General features: G+C 42.3%; 1 protein-coding gene across 2 annotated transcripts in view; it reads right to left on the minus strand.

The window, feature by feature from the left end:
• The window catches only part of PLAGL1 (PLAG1 like zinc finger 1), a 112,116-nt gene extending 96,761 nt beyond the window's left edge, over positions 1-15,355 (minus strand). For both annotated transcript variants that reach the window (XM_055311666.1, XM_055311664.1), the window contains exon 1: positions 15,252-15,355. The gene's annotated coding sequence lies outside the window, so the exon portion shown is untranslated. The remainder of the gene's footprint in view (positions 1-15,251) is intronic.
• Between the last annotated feature and the right edge of the window lie 4,620 nt (positions 15,356-19,975).

Raw genomic sequence — 19,975 nt, forward strand, 5'->3', positions numbered from 1 at the left:
AGGGAGCCCAATGCCCCAAACCCCCAGAACACACCCCTGAACCGAAGGCAGATTGCTGAGCCACCCAGGCATCCCTTGTAGAGACTTTTAAAAGAGATTCTGGTGAGAGCACAGAATGAGAGGAGAGCCATAGAAAAAGCTTCCAGCTTCTTAGAGAACCCGTCTAATCACATACAGAATCTTGGTAGAAATATGGATGGTAAAGGCCATTCTGATAAGGATGAGACACAAATGAGGAACGTGCTTTTGGACCATGGACAAATACCAGTGTTTTGTGGAAGAAGAACTTGTAAGCAATGAAACTGGATATTTAGCCAAAGAGATTTCTAAGCAAAGTTTGGAAGGAGCGGCTTGGTTCCTCCCGATAGCTTAGTGAAATGTGAGAAGAGAGAAATAAATTGAAGAAGGAAATGTTAAGCAAAAAGGAAGGAGAACTTAAATATTTGGAAAATTCTCATCTTATCCATCTTGCAAAAAATGAGAAAGCACATTTGGAAGAGAACACGTAGTGTGTGTCTGACTGACCATTTGATAAGATTAGGGCATGGGTGTGAACCATGATTAGTGACCTAATCAGCCACTCCAGCAGGAGCACCGCCAGTTTCAACAGCGGTGGAACAAAATGAAGGCAGACTTCATTTTGTCAGACTTCTCAGAGCTTACAGGACCATAGAATTATTTGGCAATGAACACGCACTATTCTTCAAAACAAAGGAAGCAGCACACCAAAGGGGATTCAGAGATAATCAGGGCAGCTACTCCCACCACAGACCTGGAATACATGGACCCAGGGAGCAAGGCTACCTCTACCTTGGTTTCAAAGGGTGGGAACACTACCCAGCAGAACTGTATAAGTGGGGCTGCCCAGAAGCGGGGACACAAACCACCATCCCCTTGCAGAATCTCAGAGTCAGAATTGTTGCCCCAGTGATTCTTAAGGGTAGACTGTCTAGCCAAAGAGGATTATTCTCAAACCTTAAGGTCTGAGGGAGTACGCACTTCTGGTTATGGACCTGAGACTCACTATCCCTTCCTTCTTTCCTATTTCTCCCTTTTGGAATGGGAAGGTCTATCTCATGCCTGTCCCATCATCATAGGCTAGAACCACAGAGCTTGTTTGGTTTCACAAGTTTATAGCTGCGGTGAAATTCTGCCTCATGCTAAATCATATAGGACTTACCCATAGCTGGTTTAAATGACACTTTGGACCTTAGAATTGATGCTGGAATGAGTTTAGACTTTTGGAGCAACTGGGATGCAACAGATGTATTTTATGTGTCAGGAATTGGGGAAGCAAGGAGTGTAATGCTGTGGACTGAATGTTTGTATCCTCCTAAAATTCATGTTAAGGGTCTCATCCCCAAATATTATGGTATTTATGGGTGGGCCCTTCAGATTAGTAGGTTTAGATGAGGTCATGGAGGTCATGAAGGTAGAGCCCCAATGATGGGATTCTCAAAAACTTATATGGGGGATGATAAGACCAGAGCTCACTAGCTGCCTGGGATGGCAATACTAAGGAAAGACCATGTAAGGACATAACCAGGAAGAAGGTTCACATCAAAAGCTCAATCCGGCTGGCACCCTGATTTTGGACTCCCAGCCTCCAGAACTGTGAGAAACAAATGTTTGCTGTTTAAGTCACCCAGCCTATGGTAATTATTATAACAGCTTGAACTAAGACACTAGGTAAAGGCAAGACCAGAAGCAGTGCATGGACATGTAAATGACCTACACAGGGAACTACCAACCGCTTGTTATCACCAGAGCCTAGAAGACACACAGTTGTGAGAAGTAAAGCTAAAGGGCTAGTGAAGGGTCAGCTCAGACTTGTGACTTACAGAACTGTGAGGTAACAAAATAGGTGTTTTAAGCCACTCAGTTTATGTTAATTTGTTATGGCAGCAATAGAAAACTAATATAGACTTTGGTGTCTGGAAATGGTATGCTGTTATAACAAATACAAATATGGAAGAGCCCTGGAATCAGGCAGTAGGCAGAGACTAAAAGAATTTTGACAAACATGATAGAGAAAGTCTTCACTGGGGCACCTGGTGGCTCAGTCAGTTAAGCATCCAATTCTTGATTTCAGCTTAAGTCATGATCTCAGGGTCCTGAGATCAAGCCCCATATTGCAGTCCTTGTTCAGTAGGGTCTGCTTGAGATTCTCTCTCTCTCTCTCTCTCTCTCTCTCTCTCTCTCTGCCCTCCTCCTTCCCTGCTCTCCCTCAAATAATTAATTTGAAAAACAAGAAAGGAAAAAAGTCTTCACTAAACTGAAGCTGAAATATGAGCATTAAAGGCACTACCAGTGAAGACTCAGAAGGAAATGAGAACATGTTACTAGAAATAAAGAATGGCACACCTGAAAATGATCTACAAGTCTAACACAATCTCTATAAAAATTGTGCTAACTTCTATGCAGAAATTGAGAAGCTGCTCCTAAATTCTTATGGAAATTCCAGGAAACAAGAATAAGCAAAACAATCTTGAAAACCAAGATCAAAGTTGGAGCGCTCACCCATCCCTAATTCAAAACTTACTATAGAGCTTCAGTAATTAGGACAATATTGTACTTGCATAAGACTAGATATAAATCAATGGAATAGAATCGAAAGTCCCAAAACAAACCCATACACATATAGTGAGGTAATTTTTTTTATGATAGTGCCAAGACCCTTCAATGAGGAAAGAATAGTCTTTCTATTGGAAATGGATCCATACAAAGATTTAGCGGTAAAAAGAAACGAATTGATAGATGCTACAACATGGATGACCTTTGAAAATATTATGCTATGTGAAAAAACAACCAACAAAGGGCCACATATTGTATGATTCCATGTATACGGAATGCACAGGACAAGCAAATATAGAGACAGAAAGCAGATTAGCAATTGCCTGGGGCTGGGGAGATGGAAGGATTGGGGGAAACAGGTTTCTTTTTTAGATAATGAAAATGTTCTAGAACTGATTACAATGATAGATGTACAGTTAACTACATGAATATACCAAAAGCCATAGAACTATATACTTTAAATGGCTAATTGTATGGCATATGAATTATATCTCAGTAAGAGATATAATTTTTAAGAAAGAAAACCACATCAAGGCACATCATAATCAAATTGGTGGAAACCAATGACAAAGAAAAAATTTCAAAGCAGCTGGAGGAGGGGAAAAGGACATAAAATAAAAAGACAAATCACGAATTTGGAGGTAGGCTTCCTATCCTAGAATTATAAAGAACTACTATAAATAAAAGAGAAATAAACCACCTGAAATAACACTGGGAAAAACATACAAATAGGCAGTAAACTAAAAAATAAACTGAAATGGTTGAGAAACAAATGAAAGGATGGTTAACTTCCTTAGTAATCAGATAACATAAATTTTAAAATGTCAGATACCAGGGGCATCTGGCTGGCTTAGTCAGTAGAGCTTTCAGCTCTTGATCTCAGGGTCATGAGTTTGAGCCCCAGTTAGTGTAGAGCTTACTTTAAAAAAAGAAAGAAAAAAAATCAGGTTTCATTTCCCACTGCAAAATTAAAAAGTCTGAAAAGAACATTTATACTTCTGATGGAAGTATCCAATAGCACAACCACTTTGACCAAAAATTGGGTATGGAGCCTGCTTGAGAGTCTCTCTCTCTCAAAGAAGATGTGAGATATATATCTATATATATCTCACACACACACACATACCACATCTCCATACCCAGTGTGGAGCCTGACCCAGGGCTTGATCTCACGACTCTGAGATCATTTTATATATATGGAATACTACTATATGTATATATATATATATATATATATATATATATATATATATATATATATATATAAAGAAAAAAATGGAAAGTAGTATTCCATTATATATATATATATATAATGGAATACTACTCAGCCATCAAAAAGAATGAAATCTTGTCATTCACAACAATGTAGATGGAACTAGAGGGTATTATGCTAACAGAAATAAGTCCTTCAGAGAAAGACAAATACCATATGATTTCACTCATATGTGGAATTTAAGAAACAAAACAGATGAACATGGGGAAGGGAAGAAAAATAAAAAGATGAAATCAGAGAGAGAGGCAAACCATAGGACTCTTAATGACAGGGAACAAACTGAGGGCCGCTGGGGGGGAAGGGGGTCAAGAGATGGGGCAACTAATTGATGGGCATTAAGGAGGGCACTTGAAGTAATGTGCACTGGATGTTGCATGCAACTGATCAATCACTGAACTCTACTGCTGAAATTAATAATACAATACTGTTGATTAAATTGAATTTAAATTTAAAAATTTTAAGATTCTCTCTCTCTCCCTCACCCCTTCCCTCCCTTCTTTCTCTCTCAAATAAATCTTTAAAAACTATGGACATAATTACAGTTATGTTCAAAAAAGTCAGCCTCTAGATAATATAGATAATTCTACTGATAAAGCTAAACAATATTCACAAAAAGGTAAACTGTGAAGGGAATGATAAATATAAAAATTTGCCTAGTGGTAATACTCAAAGGGAAATGAGGAGGTAAGGATTTAGAGAGGAACTCACGAGAACTCCAAAGTTAACAGGAAGTAGTAAAGACAGAGGGTTTCAGAGTACTCAAAATAGAAAATTTTGGATGGCTCAGTCAGCGGAACATGCGACTCTTAATCTTGGGATTGTGAGTGCGAGCCCCCCGTGTAGAGATTACTTAAAATCTTTTGTCTTATTTATTTATTTATTTATTTATTTATTTATTTATTTATTTATTTGAGAGAGAGAGAGAGAGAGAGAGAGAGAGAGGCAGAGACACAGGCAGAGGGAGAAGCAGGCTCCACGCAGGGAGCCCGACGTGGGACTCGATCCCAGGACCCCATCCCGGGACCCCAGGATCATGCCCTGGGCCAAAGGCAGGCGCCGAACTGCTGAGCCACCCAGGGATCCCCTTATCTTACTTAAAGAGAAAATCTTTTTTAAAAAATAGAAAATACTGTATAATTTGTGTATCTTGTCATTATTTCATTAAAAACCATATCTGAAAAGAAAAGGAGGTGAAGAACTAGAGACAGCTAACCTTAAATATTTTTTAGAACACTTGGGTAAGGGATGCCTGGGTGGCTCAGTGGTTGCATGTCTGCCTTTGGCTGAGGGCATGATCCCGGGATCCAGGATTGAGTCCCACATCGGGCTTCCTGCAGGAAGCCTGCTTCTTCCTCTGCCTTCCTCTCTGCCTCTCTCCCTCTCTGTCTCTCTCATGAAATAATACATAAAATCTTAAAAAAAAAAACAGAAGAAGAGAAGGTTTGGCTTTATTCTTTTCCAGAATAGGACATGGTTCCCACAAACATATGGATTAGGGAATGAAAACCAGTAGAGACTTAGAGATTAGTAGGTTGATGATAGTAGTGGTGGGAAGAATAGAAACAGTCACTGAAAGCCTTAGCCAGATACTGCTCCAAGCCCTTTACCTGCCTTGTGTCATGGTGGTTCTAGTACTAGTCCCATTTTCCCAATGGAAAAACTGAATCTTAGAGAAGTTAAGTAACATGTCCAGGATCAGATATTTAAAAATTACGAACTCAAATTCCAGCCTGGCAGACTCTGGCCCCAAAGCCAGGATTTTTTTTTTCCTTTAAGATTTTATTTATTCATGAGAGACACAGAGAGAGAGGCAGAGACACAGGCAGAAGGAGAAGCAGGCTCCATGCAGGGAGCCCGACATGGGACTTGATCCCAGGACCTGGGGATCATGACCTGCGCCGAAGGCAGATGGCTCGACGACTGAACCACTCAGGTGCCCCCCAAAGCCAGGAATTTTTATCCTCTGAGCTGCTATCCTCTGACAATAAGGGTGGGGGGTTTACGTGAGAGTCAAGTCCTACAGCAGTGAAGACAGGTCCTGACTATGAAAGATACTTCTGAGGCTGGAGATGAGGAGGATAAATGCAGGGGTGGAGAAGGAGACTCAGGAAGAAAGCAGTTCACAATTTATAGTCCACACCCCCAAATTTTTTTAATGAGGTAGGAGGTCAGATCGTTGAAAGTGGGGTGGAATCTAGGTTGAATTAAAAATATTTGTAGTTCTGATGAGAGTTGAGTGGAACGAAGACCAATTAAGGAGACGTGAGATTCACATTTCCCATCAGATACACCTACTGCCTGGAAAACTGGGTGCAACCCCCTGCACTGATTGATTTGTTCTTTCTTTCTCTTGATCCTGACTGGTTGAACTCAAGTAAATTAAATGGACCTATAATGCAATCCTGCTGTAAAGTCTTTGATACCAGCAACCAGAGCTCACTTAGCTTTCCTGCTTGGAATCCCTAAATTTTATCTTTTGTATGTTGTTCTCTATCCTTCGAGGAATGTTTTTCTCTTTATACTTTTTGTCTTTACCCTCTTTTGAAGCTGGTTTTCTTTTACATTTCTGTCTCCATTTAGATCATAAACTTATTCAAGGGAATAAGACCATGCTTTGCAAAGAGCAAGCATATAATATTTAAATCTCTGTCCTGGCTAATTCAATAATTGAATTTCTATACATATCTCTGAAACAAACTACAACATAGAAAAATAGACTTCTTAAGTGCTACCAAAATCTATGTATTTTTACATAGATTTAAAACTCTTAAAATCTCTTTTCACAACTATTGTCAACTATTGTAGCAATAAGCTCTTATCTTTCCAAAGTATCAGTCCAATTGTCCAAATTAACAACGTTTTCCTACTGTTTATGAAATCCCCCAAGTTAAGGAACTATATCTGTTATTCTTTTATTACAAATAATATCCTCAGGCAAAATCCACTGGCAAACATTCAGAAATTAAGTAGAAAAAATAATTTTAAAACAATTTAGTAGGTTATATTTAACAACTTACATTAAAGTCTAATCAGCTATAGACGTTAGCATAATCAGATTATAGGCTATTGCCTCAAATAGGCAATTTATTTCCCCAAATTTCTCTGTATATCATGCAATTAAATTGCAAAATGTATTTCAAAAAATAACGAAACCACTCAATACAGGAAACCGCAATAAACAAAAGAGTAGGACACAGGGAAACCAGTAACTGCAACATGTGTTTCTTTAATGAAAAAAAAAAAAATCTGTTCAGGCATATATTCAGATACCAAATAACTTCCACTAGGATTTTCATCACAAAAATTCTACTTCATTGCTGTGATCCCTTTAGGTGATCAACACACACACTCAAATGATTGCTAAGGATAATCATCTACTTTTATTTTTGTCACAAACAGTACCTAGGTAAGGTAATGTTAAGCCAATGTTTCAAATGTTTTTGACCACAACCAACAGTAAGAAAAATTTCATGTTGCAACCTAATACAAACATATTCATGTAGTTCAAGTAATATTTATCTTACTAATAGTGATGCACTCTAACCCTTTTTAAAATACTGATTTCATTTTAACAAATTAAAACAAGAGTCTGAAAAAATACTGCTTCACTTATTTTACTGCCATGGTTTGGTTTTGTTTTTTTGAGAGAGAGGACAAGCAAGCGATTGAGCATGGGTGCGGGGTGATATACAGGGGAAGGGAGGGAAGGAAGAAAAGAGAGAGAATCTCAAGCAGGCTCCAGGCAAGTGAGAAGCCTGAGGTGGGGCTCAATCTCACAACCCTGAGATAGTAGTTTGCATAGTTAGTGGACAGTTTTCTGATAAATCAGAAAAAATACACAGATCAGTTATTGATCATGGTATTTTTGCCCAGTGAACATAGACAGGACCTCTGGATTCTTCCCTCTAGGCAGCCACAACCAAATATGATGAAATTCATTTGTCATCTCTAGGTTTAAGAGTCTAAATGGTTGGAGAAAAGTCTTTGCTTATATTAACTATCACATGAATTCTGTCCAAATATACACCAAAAAGAACACTTTTAACCCCAGAATCTACTCTTCTAATGGAAGAGGTATCTATTTTCCTACGTGGTCTAACAAAATGATACTATTTAACCTTATGTCTTAAATTACTTATGTCAAATGGTGACCATGGTCTGCAAATCCAATAAAGGAATACACTTTATGATCATGAAGGCTCATTTCATAACAAATCACACATTAAACTATAAAAATATGTGTTCATTCTAACAATACAAAAGGACCTACATAAAAATTAAAAGTTTATTGGCCTCTTTAATAGTCCATTTCCTAGAGGTAGCCAGGATTAAGTTTGGTGAACATCCTTTCAAGCTTCCTTTATATAAGGAAAAAAATGTGCATTTGTATTCATGTCTGAGTTATACCAGAGCTATTTTCTTTACTAAAATATTTCCAGCAAATTTTAAATTTGTAAATGAACTGCAGTGTTTAATAGATGAATTATAATGCAAATTTAATGTTCTATCTTGTATCTAATATAGCTCAGTGTTTGAAATAAAACATTGGGAAAATGCATTAACCCAGCACTTTTTCACAACATGATGTCATAATGAAAGATTCCATTCAAATTTTGTTGACATTCAAAAAAAATGGAACTTTCTATTGAAAAATATCCTCTCTATATGGTGGTATCACATACACAGAAAAAGGAATGTCTCATTTCTTTTTAGGAAAAATATGAAATACGAGAAATGAGCACTGAGAGGCACATCCACAGACCTTCATATCCATAGTTATTCATGAAAACACACTTGCCAAGACACAAGGTATTCAGCAGAGAAGGAAGCTCGCCAAGTGCTTAGTTTAACACTTTCATTTTACATATAAGGAAGCAGATTCAAAGGTCACAAAGCCAAGAACAGAAGCACGCGAATCACAACCCACCATCTCCTGCTGGGTTCACTGTACAAAACCACATGGCCTCAGCATTCTTTAATGTGAGGAGTTGTGTTTATATGGATTGAGAGCTGTAAGGTTTAAATACAATTGCCTTTGTCCCCAAACCTTGCTCCTTAGGATCCCTCTTTCTCCTGCATCCTTCTCTCCCAGGACCTCCACCTACTCTGAAGCCTGAAATCCTTTCTCCTCATTGCAGGCTGGGTTCTCTAGTCTCTTCTATCTGAGACCCTCTGGCTGGTGCATCCCCACTCTGCCCAGAACTCTGTTCTTCACATTCATCCTTAGCAAAGTCCTAAGGCTCCAAGGAGAGAAATGTGACCTGCTCATCTCCAGATAGAGAACCACAGTTGCCAGAGAGATAAATCATGAGTACAGGTGACGTTAGGAAAGCCAAAGGTACATTTTGATGATTAATGGTAACAAGGCCAAAGAGAAAAAAATCTGATCCCCCTGAACAATTATATAACCAATGTTTTGATTTGGATTCTGTATTCACAGAGACAGATTCATGTTCCAAATAAATGGTAGCCCTATAGTTTGGGCTAAAATGCAACATTTGAAAGTTCTTATAATAGTAGCACTCTTGCTTCTGAAAGCAGATATACTTTTTCATAATGATACAGCAGCAGCTCAACTTATAAAACATACAGAAGTAAATCAGAGGAGTTGAAGCAGCAGCACGTAAAAGAGATTTCACTTTACTTTTCCCCTCACTCCTTCTAACCCACGTCCACTCTTGGGCATCCCTTGGGCTCCAGAGAATCAGTTTGAACAACTTAATATATTTTGACACATTTACATTTACCAAGCAATGTCAACACCTATACAAAGTACATAACATTTTACACATTGCAAATTTGATAATAACGGTAGTGTTCTATTTACCTCTTGCTCGCTAAAAACTTTCTACTCTTATTTTTCTCAAACATTAACAAATTATAAATATCTTGTTCTGTATCAGATAATATGTGGATTAAACAATTTTTCTTCTGATCACAGACCCACCCCATCCGTGTCCCCAGCCAAGGGCTGTCCAAGGGCTGTTCCATCAGTGGTAAGAGGGATACAAGCCCAATACCAACTTCATGCAGGCACACTGCTCACAATGCTCCAGAGAACTGCCCTGGGTGCCACCTTCCAATGTACCTCCAAATTCCAAATCTTCAAGCTGCTAAAGACACTATATTCCCTTTGATTCTCTTGCAAAAATGACACAGAAATTAGCTTCATCAGTTTCACTTCTGGGCCCCCTCCTCCCAAACTCAGTCTAAGTAATTGAGCCCCTGGGGTCAGGGGCTGTTGTGTGTGTGTGGGGGGGGTGCCATAGGCCATCCCATTTCTTCCACACCACCTACCTCCATTTCTCTTACCTCTAGATGTTGCTCCTATCTTCCTTTAACCTAGTCTTCAGGTTTGTGGACTTGTGCAAATTGACGGCCAATTCAGAACCTATTGAGTATTGTAGTTGTGCCTTCAGCTAGGTCTCAATTTAAGTTTCGGCTCAGTCAATACTTGGTTATCTCTAATTAGAGTGACTCAAAATTCATACACATACTGAAGTTAGAATTGGTGTAGTTGCCAAAATAGTCCTCAAAAGTAAATTTGCACGTATTAGAATTTCTCCTAAGAAAAATGACCTCCAATTTAAGAGAGATTGTCATAACTAAATCAAAATCATGAATACCTGACAGGTAGTTGACAAATCTAGGCAAAGACTGGTCATCTGGGAGTCCTGGAAAGGGAGACTTGAAGAGGACCACTGCAGTCAATGCATCTCTACCACTGCAAAGGAGAGCCGAGCCGAGCCATCAGTTCCCTAACTGGCGAAGGGTGGATCACAGGCTTCCGTGGCTTCATGACACTATCCCGGAGATCAATCAACTCTTCTGTTCTCTCAACAAGTAGCCCTCCAGCCTTTAACTAGTTTCCTCTGCCATAGCGTGAACGCCTAAGCCTGCTTCGAAAAAGCAAATCGTCCTGCAAGTCACTTTCATCTTTCAGATGTAAATTAATAATCTAAAAATGGGATGCTTTAGACAGATTCTGATTTGTTTACTTAGTGTGACTCAGACCCCACAGGTCCAGCTAACATCTGGGCAGAATTCAAGGGCCTTTGTGTCTGATAACAAAGGTCCCAAAGTCCTCTCCAGACACCTCCCCTCTACTTTCCTTTCCTAGGGATCCTATGACTTCCTGATGTCTAAACTCCTCTCCAAGAATAGGGAAGAATCATTTATACTTTGTTAAATGCTCTGCACAGCCCCAATCCAAACTTCCTCTTAGGTGTTTTCGATATACCTAGCAAATGTATTCAACAGATAATGCCTATCATAACTAATCATTAAATCTGTTAAGACACCTGGTGAATTTCAGGGAGCCTTGTAATTGGTAGAGGAACCTTTGCCTTCCACCAGGATTCTCCCATAGAGGCTGCTCAGCAAATAAACCTGCTTTAGTCTTTCGGGACACCGGTGACTAGTTGTGGGGGGATGAGCCTCAAGGTCCCAGTTATCTGTACTCTTACTCCTTCAGCTATCCCTAATGCCACCCACTGTTCCTGCATCCTCAGGTGACCAGAGTTTGAAATGTCATTCTGACCCCTGCAGGGAGGCTACAGTCCTCCGGGAAGCTTTCTCAAAACTTTTGAGAGCACTCTGGTCCCCTCCTTTTGGGAGATGGTGCTATACCAGTTTGCTATTTACGTTCACCCCACCACTCATTTCTTCACTGCTCCTTGGACTTTTGATTTTTATAGGGTCACCCGCAGCACCCAACACTATCCTAGGCATGTAGGTTTTTGATTGCTTGATTGAGATGGTGAAAATGCTAAACTGAGTGTTATAAAGTTGATAATCCCTTGCATGTAAAAGGAGAAAGATGATCCATGAAGGTTAAAGGCACACCTTCAATAAGTAAAAAGAAAAACGAGCCAAAGCTGGGGGTTACTCTCCAAAACATTCTCTTTTTTATGCTTTTCTGCATCCTTGTTTTACATCGAAGAGATTCTTGGTCATACTTTTCCATTGCAAATTACCAAATAACATTCTAATTAAAATCAGACCCACATCCATAAGGTCTCTACATAGCCATGATCTATGAGCCATGATCCCCTCCCCCACCTCTCCAGGAACCAGACATGTGTGACAGGGGATGTGCAAGGAAATATTTTTGCACCAGAACCACCAGCTGCAGATGAAAGCAGTTAAGTCGCTGAGCAATAAGGCTACTTTTCTAGTAATATTACAACACATTACTGGAAGTTGGAGAGAGGGGCTCCCCCTTTTAGAGCCCTTCCATATAGGACTTCCTTACTGCTTTCCCACGGTCTCCCTCTCCCAATCCCATCCATAAGCTTAAGAAAAATATAAATTTTCATAGCCATCAACAATAAACAATGAGAAGTGGAGAGTCACTGGGTGTTGGTGTTAGTGGGGTAGTTGTAACAGACACCCACAATTATAGCCTTTGCTCCTTTAAACGCCAGGGAGGGGTGACTCTGGCCATAACCCCATCAGCAACAGTGTGGAACCAGGGAAACAGACACAAAATTGCAAAAGATGGAGCTTCTCCCTTCAGTTCAGCTACCCTTTTACCTAGATGACTTTTGCAAACCAGCCTGGCCCAACTCCAACTGGAAAAGGAGGACAGAGCTATCTGCCCAGCTCACTGGTGCTTCCACTAGGATCAAGTGAGGGGAGATAAGAATAGCAAGAGCAGAGGCCATTGCTGATTGAGGCCTTATCACAGCCAGGTGCCTCCTAAGCATCATAGCTGTTAATCCTCACAAGTCTCCTGTAGATCACATTATCCTCATTTTACAAATGAGCAGACACAGGTAGTTAAAGTCACCAGCCAAACTCAGAACTGTTGAGTCTTATGCTTTAACTCCTACATCATACTGCCTCCCTCTATGTTTTGAAATAACTTTGAAAACTAAGAGTCCATACATATCTAATGGAGGCCTGAAGACGCTGGTGGCCAGGTTTGATTTACCTATTTCTTTTGTACTCTTCCCTCCCAACAAGTACTCCCCTCCCCACCACCAGTTCTATCAAAGTCCTTTCTCTTCTAAACCTCCTCCTCCTAATTATTCCTTTCATTCCTCTTGCAGCTTTCCTTTTATGCTCTCTCCTCTACTAAACCATTTTAAGCTTTCCTAATGAACACAGTGAGAATTTACCCCCCCCCCAAAAAAAAGCACATTTTTGAAAGTACATATAACTAAGAGACTTTAGTCTGAATATTATTTTTAAGTGGAGCTAAATATTAAGAATGCAGGACCCATTGAAAAGTTGCGTGTGTGTGTGTGTGTGTGTGTGTGTTTTAACAATTCCTTTCTTGGATTAACTTTAGACACAGCTGAGACTTTTACAGAGATAAAACGATAGAAAGCCTAGTAAATTTTAAAGAGAGTCATCATGAAACCAAAAGTCATTTCTACTTTAGATTGTCAGCATATGATTACACTAGAATTTCATCAGATTGAAAAATAAGAACACAGATTTGACTACCCATAGAATCCTCACTTCTCAAAGCTTTTACAGAAGGGTGCTGTTTACCCAGCTCCAGTGTCACTTCTTACTCATGCCCTTCCCCTGAGGCTGATGGGGCTGCTCTTTCTCCTGGGCCACACTTTGTTCATTCTATACCTTTATTATTATCTTAACCCGGTTATGCTGTGGCCTGTTTTACACGTCAGTCTCCTGCACTAGCAAGAGATAGCTAGAACAAAAAACAGCATTTTATTCACCTTTGTATTTTTCTAAAATGCCTGGCACTTCAAGATTCTCCACATTAGATTTGTTGAGTAATGGAACCAAAATTCACATCTATCAGGGAAACATGCAGCCTTTAGCCTAACTGGGGTCACCACAGGGCAGGGCACATTGGCAATTACTGGCTGGCTCTTGATTTGCCTAGATGAAAATAATCTAAAGCCTCTGGTTTTTTAGAAGAGGAAATACACGTGGTGCATTTTTCAGGCCATCGCCCAGAGATGGGGCAGGCTGGGGCTTGCTTGCATTTCTTCCAGGTGATTCTGATTTTCTGAGTTACAGTTTACACCAACACTGTTAGAGATAAGACTACCTGAAAATACCCCCTTTCCCCAGCGGGATGATTCTCCCATCCCCCTCCCACTTAATCCAAGCATCACTTCCAGAACCAGAGCATGTGTCCTTTGTTGCCACCAGACCAGAACTTCGGATCATTATTCTGATTTCTCGCTTTTCAACACTTTGTTCATTCTGTACCTTTATCATCCTAACCAGGCAGTTATCTTAACCAGGCTACAGGTTACTTGCTTTACAGGTGAGGCACCACAGTGCTTAAGTCTCGTCCAATGGTCACACCGAGTAGAACCCAGTTCCTCCACTTCCTAATTCCTGACCGAGCGCCCACAGCAAAATCCCTGGCGAAGCTTTTTGCAACAGCAGCACAGGCCGGAGCTTCCACCCCATCACTTCTGGCTCAGGATCTCTGAGGTGGGCCCAAAGGTCGTACTTGGAAAAACTCTCCAGGCGCCCCCGGGAGGTGCCTCGGGTTGGGCAGTCCCGCAGCAGACGACGCAAGCCGCGCGCTGCCCGTCTACGCACTCCCCGAACCGCTCGCGGTGGCTTCTGTTTCATTCGAAGGGGCCAGACCGACGCTCAATAACACCACAGTGGAGTAAGTGCGGTCGGTAGTCGTCGTCACCTCTTTTTCTCGGCAGAAGGACAGGCTTGCGTGGACCTCTTCACGCTGAAGTCGGCGAAACCGGCACGGAGGGGTCCCTGTCCCTGGCTCCGCCCGCGCCCAACACGCGCAGCGACGCGGGGGCCAGAGGACCGCCGCGCACCTGCCGAGGCTGCGCCGCCCCCCCCCCCGCCCCCGCCCCCGCCCCCGCCCCGGCCAGGCTGTCGGCGAGCGCCGCGGCCCCGGGCCCTTTTCTCGCGAAGTCTGGGGGGCTCCCCCGCGGCCACCCCGTCATCTTCTTCCCATCAACTCGGCCCCTCAGGGGACAAGCTACGGTTGAACTTGAGACTCTCACGTTCGGGGCGGCTGAGAAATTTCCCTGCGGTAAACGCCGACATCCCCGCACCCCCCGCGCCCGGCCTCGGCGCGCCCCCGCCCGGGCACCGCGGGGCGGGCGGGAGGTGGCGGCCCCTCGGCTCCCGCGTCACCGGCCCCGCCCCGCCGCGCGCACGAGCGAGCGGCGGCCGACCCCGGAGAAAGGGGAAGCGCGCCCCGAGCCGCACGGAGGCGCCACCGGCGGCCAGCGCGCCCCGCAGCACGCGGGAACGGCCCGGCCCTCGGCCTCGGGCACCGCCGCGCCCCGCCGCGCCCCGCAGCGCCCCGCCGGCCTCGCGCACCTGCAGCCCCGCGGCCGCCGCCCCGCGTGCACCTGCGCGCGCCCCGCCCCCCGCCCCCTCCCCCTCCCCCGCCCCCCGCCGCCGCCGCCGCCCCCGCCGCCGCGCGCCTCACCTTCCAGTCCTCCCGCCTCGCCGCCGAGCCTCTCCTCCCTGGAAAGTTCTGGGGCCGCTCCCGGGGCCCCGCGCGGGCAGCCGGGGGGAAGCGGGCGGTCTGGGCGGCCGCCGGGCGAGCAGCGCGGCTCCGACTCGGCGGCGCGGAAAAGGAGAAGGGGAAGGGGAGGAAGGGGCGGGGAGCCTCGGCGGGGCGATCCCCTCCGACCCCAGGCGGCCCGCGCTGGCCGCTCGCGGGGCCCTGAGCGCTGACTTTCTGCCCGCCCCGCCGTGGGCGACCCTGCCTCTCCCCGCTCGTCCTCCCCTGCAGCGGCGCAGAGCTCGCGCTCTGGGGTCGGGCTCTTGTGAACCTTGCTCCGCCAGCAAGTGTGTCGTCTTGGGCAGTTCACCTTCTCTGCAAAATGAGCGAGACAGTAGCACCCATCCGGGGGCAAGTCCAGATTCTGTGCGGCTTCTTCAAGGGGAGACCTGAAACTAGACTCAGGGGCTTTGGAAGGGATTGGGACACGAGATGAGGCCCGAACCTTCGCTAGCTCTACACACCGAATGCGTTGTCGGGAGAATTAAATCAAGGGAACCCCCTGGAAACCCTGGAGTGGGTCCTAGCACACAACATCTGGGGCAGATGTTGTTTATGAGGATGAGTTCCTTGCAGCGGGTAAGGTGGACCTGGGAGGGGAAGAAATAACGCTGTCAGTTATGTGCCAGGTGTTTTAAATACATGTGGTACTTAATTCATGCACAGACCGAATGCCAGTTTTACAGTTCAAAAACCTAAGGCTCATAGCTGGTGCAGCGGTTCTGGAAAACAGTATGGAGGTTCCTAAGAAAATTGAAAATAGAGCTGCCCTACCACCCAGCAATTGCACTACTAGGTATTGACCCCCAAGATACTAATGTAGTGATCCGGAGGGGCACCTTCACTGCAATGTTTGCAGCAGCAATGTTCACAATAGCCAAACTGAAGGAGCCCAGATGTCCATTGACAGATGAATGGAAAAAGAGGATGCGGTATATACATACAATGGACTACTCCTCGCAATCAAAAAAAAAATCTTGTTAATTAATTGAATGTAAATTAAAAAAAAATTTTTTTTAGCCCTAAAGTTCAGAGAAGTCCTATTACTTGCTTGTGGTCACGTGGAACCCAACTTTGTCACATTGCAAATACCTGATTTTTCCACAATTTTACCTCACCAATACTGATATGTAAATATCTTCTGTAACTGTTTGAAGGAGAAAAGAAAGAAGACATTCCACCATGAGAGGACAAAGTGCCTCAGAAATACCTGTATTTCTGAATTTTCACGGCAAAATTTCCCTCATTCAATATAACAGCAGATGGATGGCCCTTGGAAGCACACCCTCTACGTGTGAAGTACCCTGTTGCAAAATCAATAAATGGCTTTACTAGAATGTGTTCAGGTTACACATTTGCTTGCTCTATTAGCACTCTGTTTACTTTTTCTATTGATTATTAATACTACTGCAATTCAGATTGATGGGTTTATAATCCATTCCCAAAGGGCTTATAAACTAAGACAAACAATAACATAATGAAAGGAACTCTCCTTGTGGAAGGCACTTTACATACCTTTCTCATCGAAACTCCACATGTCATTACTATAGATATAGATTTATAGATATAGATATTTCCCTCCATTAACCGATGCGAACTCAGAAGTATATGGTCTCTGAGTTTACATGGATACACAAAATTTGAATCTAGTGTTGCTTGGGACCTAAATCTTGGCTTTTTTCCTTCACCTTGGAGAAAAGAGAAGAAACTATCAAAAATACATGAAGTCATTTATATCTTGTAAAGTGAGGGAAAAGAAGATGTCAGATTCTAGTAGTTATATTCCCAAATTAAGTTTCTATAGCAGAAAACTAAAACATATAGCTTAGACAATTTGGTTTTCTAGAGTGAAGAAGAGTGACAAGTAGAGCATCAGGCATGTAACAAACAGTATATTTGTTGAATGAACTAATTCATAAAAGAATTAGTGAAACGGTACTTGGTGGTGCTTATTAAGTCACAACCTTTCAATAGATGTGATTCTTGTAGAATGAGAGAAAAACTGGGGTGCCTGGGTGGCTCGGTCGGCTGGGTGTCTTGCCTTTGGCTCAGGAGTCCTGGGATCAAGCCCCGAGATCAGCGGGGAGCCTGCTTCTCCCTCTCCTCCCTGCTCATGATGTCTCCCTCAAATAAACAACTAAATAAAATCTTTTATAAATTAATTAATTAAAACAGTGTAACAGAGAGGTGTCTGTACCCCCTCCCCTCTAATTTTTTTCACTGCATCTAATTTCAGGTCACTATTAACCAGTAAAATGGGCAAGTCAAATATTAAGAGAGAGCAAAAGGAAGAAGGAAAGAACAGAGAAAAATAAAAGGACCGTAGGCAAGAGTAGAGAGAGAAGAAGGAGGGACATCCTTTCCTTTGCTTGATGCTCAGAGGGAAAAGATCTTTCATCTATAAGAAATATGAAAAAAAAATCAAAACTATGTTAAATCCTCTAAATTGTGAAAATGAAGCCATAGTTTTATTTTTATATTAGTGTAAAAAACAGCAATAGTTTGTGAAGGCAGATAACAAAACCTGCATCTAAACAATCTGTGCACCGTCCCCCCTCCTCCCACCCAACACCAACCACCACAGTTAGTTCTGCAGTGGCTTTGGATAAGGTGGAGGATGGGAGGTCACACATTTAGATAAAGAAGGCAAGTTCACTACCTCTCCCTCAAGCAGGGAAGCATTCTTGCAGGAAGTGAACATTCAAAGACTTTCAAAAACAAATTCAATAAAGGAAGTGAGAGAAGGGGCATACATGCAACTTTCAAGGAATAGATGATTTTTTTCAGAAATTCCAAGGAGGGAGTGAAATGGTGATTCTAATGAAGGGAATTACAGCTAGTGTTTTAATGTTATCAGGCAAGCTGACTCCAGAGTCTATGTTCTCTAGCCCATGCTGCTAAGCACTCAGATGTAGAGGAGGTTAGACCATCCGATCTAAATACGGCAGGCTTGGAGAACAGAAGATGAAGGGAAAGGAACTCTGGGTGCTTTCTTAAGTGATCTGCAGAAAATATGAGGCTCCTGAGCCTGAAGTTTAAAGCCAAATTTAAAGAAATGAGTAAAGGGAGTCAAAGGGTAAAACAACAACAAACAAAAATCTGCTGAGTGAATGAATATGTAGGCTGAACTGAAATCTGAATCATCTCATATAAAGCAAGAATATAAAATTGACTTTACTCTATTTAATAATAAATATTATTTAGTATTTTAATCTAGCCTTTTTATCATAATGTATACATACGGCTCTTAAGTGAGTAAAATTAAACATATTGAGAGAAAATGATAACTCCCATTCTACATTTTTTTTCTGTTGAATGAAAGATCAGCTCTGATGCTCAGAAATCGAAGTAGCATAATATTTTTTAAATTACCTTCTCTATTTTTCCTAAATTAAAAGCAAGTCACTTGCTTATTGTATAATTTTCTAATAAGGCCAAAAATAAATGTATAACTAAAAACTATAAGTACATACATACATACAGTGATTAAGGATACTTGTCTCTACTCACTGATTTCAAGAGTGAGGTTCACAATATAATATAGTCTGAAGTAGTATTACTTTTTTACCGCATTAAAACTCTAAAACATCTCTTAAAATTACACCAAAATATAAAATGCAAAAAAATGGTGGAAATCTCAAGAAAAGATGACAAATCCACTACTCATTGGAGGGGGTCATCAAGAGGATGGAACCCTAAGTTAACCTGGGAGCCTGCCCTGGGCAATTGAAGACTCCCTACCACCTCCCTGTCCCTGTTCTAACAGTGGGAGATATTTTCAAGGACACAGCCTTGAGAGAGTAAGGTGTTACTGAGACCATCTAGACTGCGCAGGTGACTGAACCCAGTTAAGGCCTCCACGTGAACTTTTAAGATTCTGGTAGGCAGATGTGGAGATCTACTCATCTTGCAGCGACCCAAAGGCAAGCCTTGTAAGTAAGTTCCCTTTGCTTATTAAATCTGCTACCTACAAATCTGGAGTGGACTGCCTCCTTGGTTTATTCCTTGCCCTCCAAATATAGGGGCCAGTTTGTGAACTAACACTACCATAGCTTGAATTTTAACAGAATCTCTCTGAATTATTGTCATGTTAAGCAAACAATAACAGTAAGGATATAGGAGTTTTGAAAAACATAATTAACAGGCTTGATCTGCCACACACACATTGAAAAATAATAATAATAAATAAAGCAAATTTACTTCCTAAACCCAAATTGAGAGAAGAGCTCTCTTAGTTACATATCTAGGTAGGACAACCCTCATCTCCTCATCAAATTTCACTGGCATATCCAGCAGTCCTTAACTTCCAAATACAGTTTCTTAGTTATGTATGGTTGGCCCAGTTGTACACTTTACATTATACCAATTCCCCCCCACCCCCAACTACCTTTCATATACCAAATTCCATTCAAGGGCATCATCTGCTGAGAGATGACACTAGCTACTGAGTGATGGGTGGCACTATCACCTGCTTACCAAAAGGTCAGTCTTTTGGGGAAGCCTGAGTAGTGCTGGGGGCTTGTGGCCCCAATGCCCACTCTCCTATACTGAATGACAGTGTTCTTAACCTCTGCCTTCTCCAGGACAGGGGTATCCTGACACCAGCAACCTGTCTTTCTCTCTACTTGGCACTGCAGGTTGGAGGT

The sequence above is a fragment of the Nyctereutes procyonoides genome, unplaced genomic scaffold, assembly GCF_905146905.1.
Source record: "Nyctereutes procyonoides isolate TBG_1078 unplaced genomic scaffold, NYPRO_anot_genome, whole genome shotgun sequence".
Lineage (NCBI taxonomy): Eukaryota > Metazoa > Chordata > Mammalia > Carnivora > Canidae > Nyctereutes > Nyctereutes procyonoides.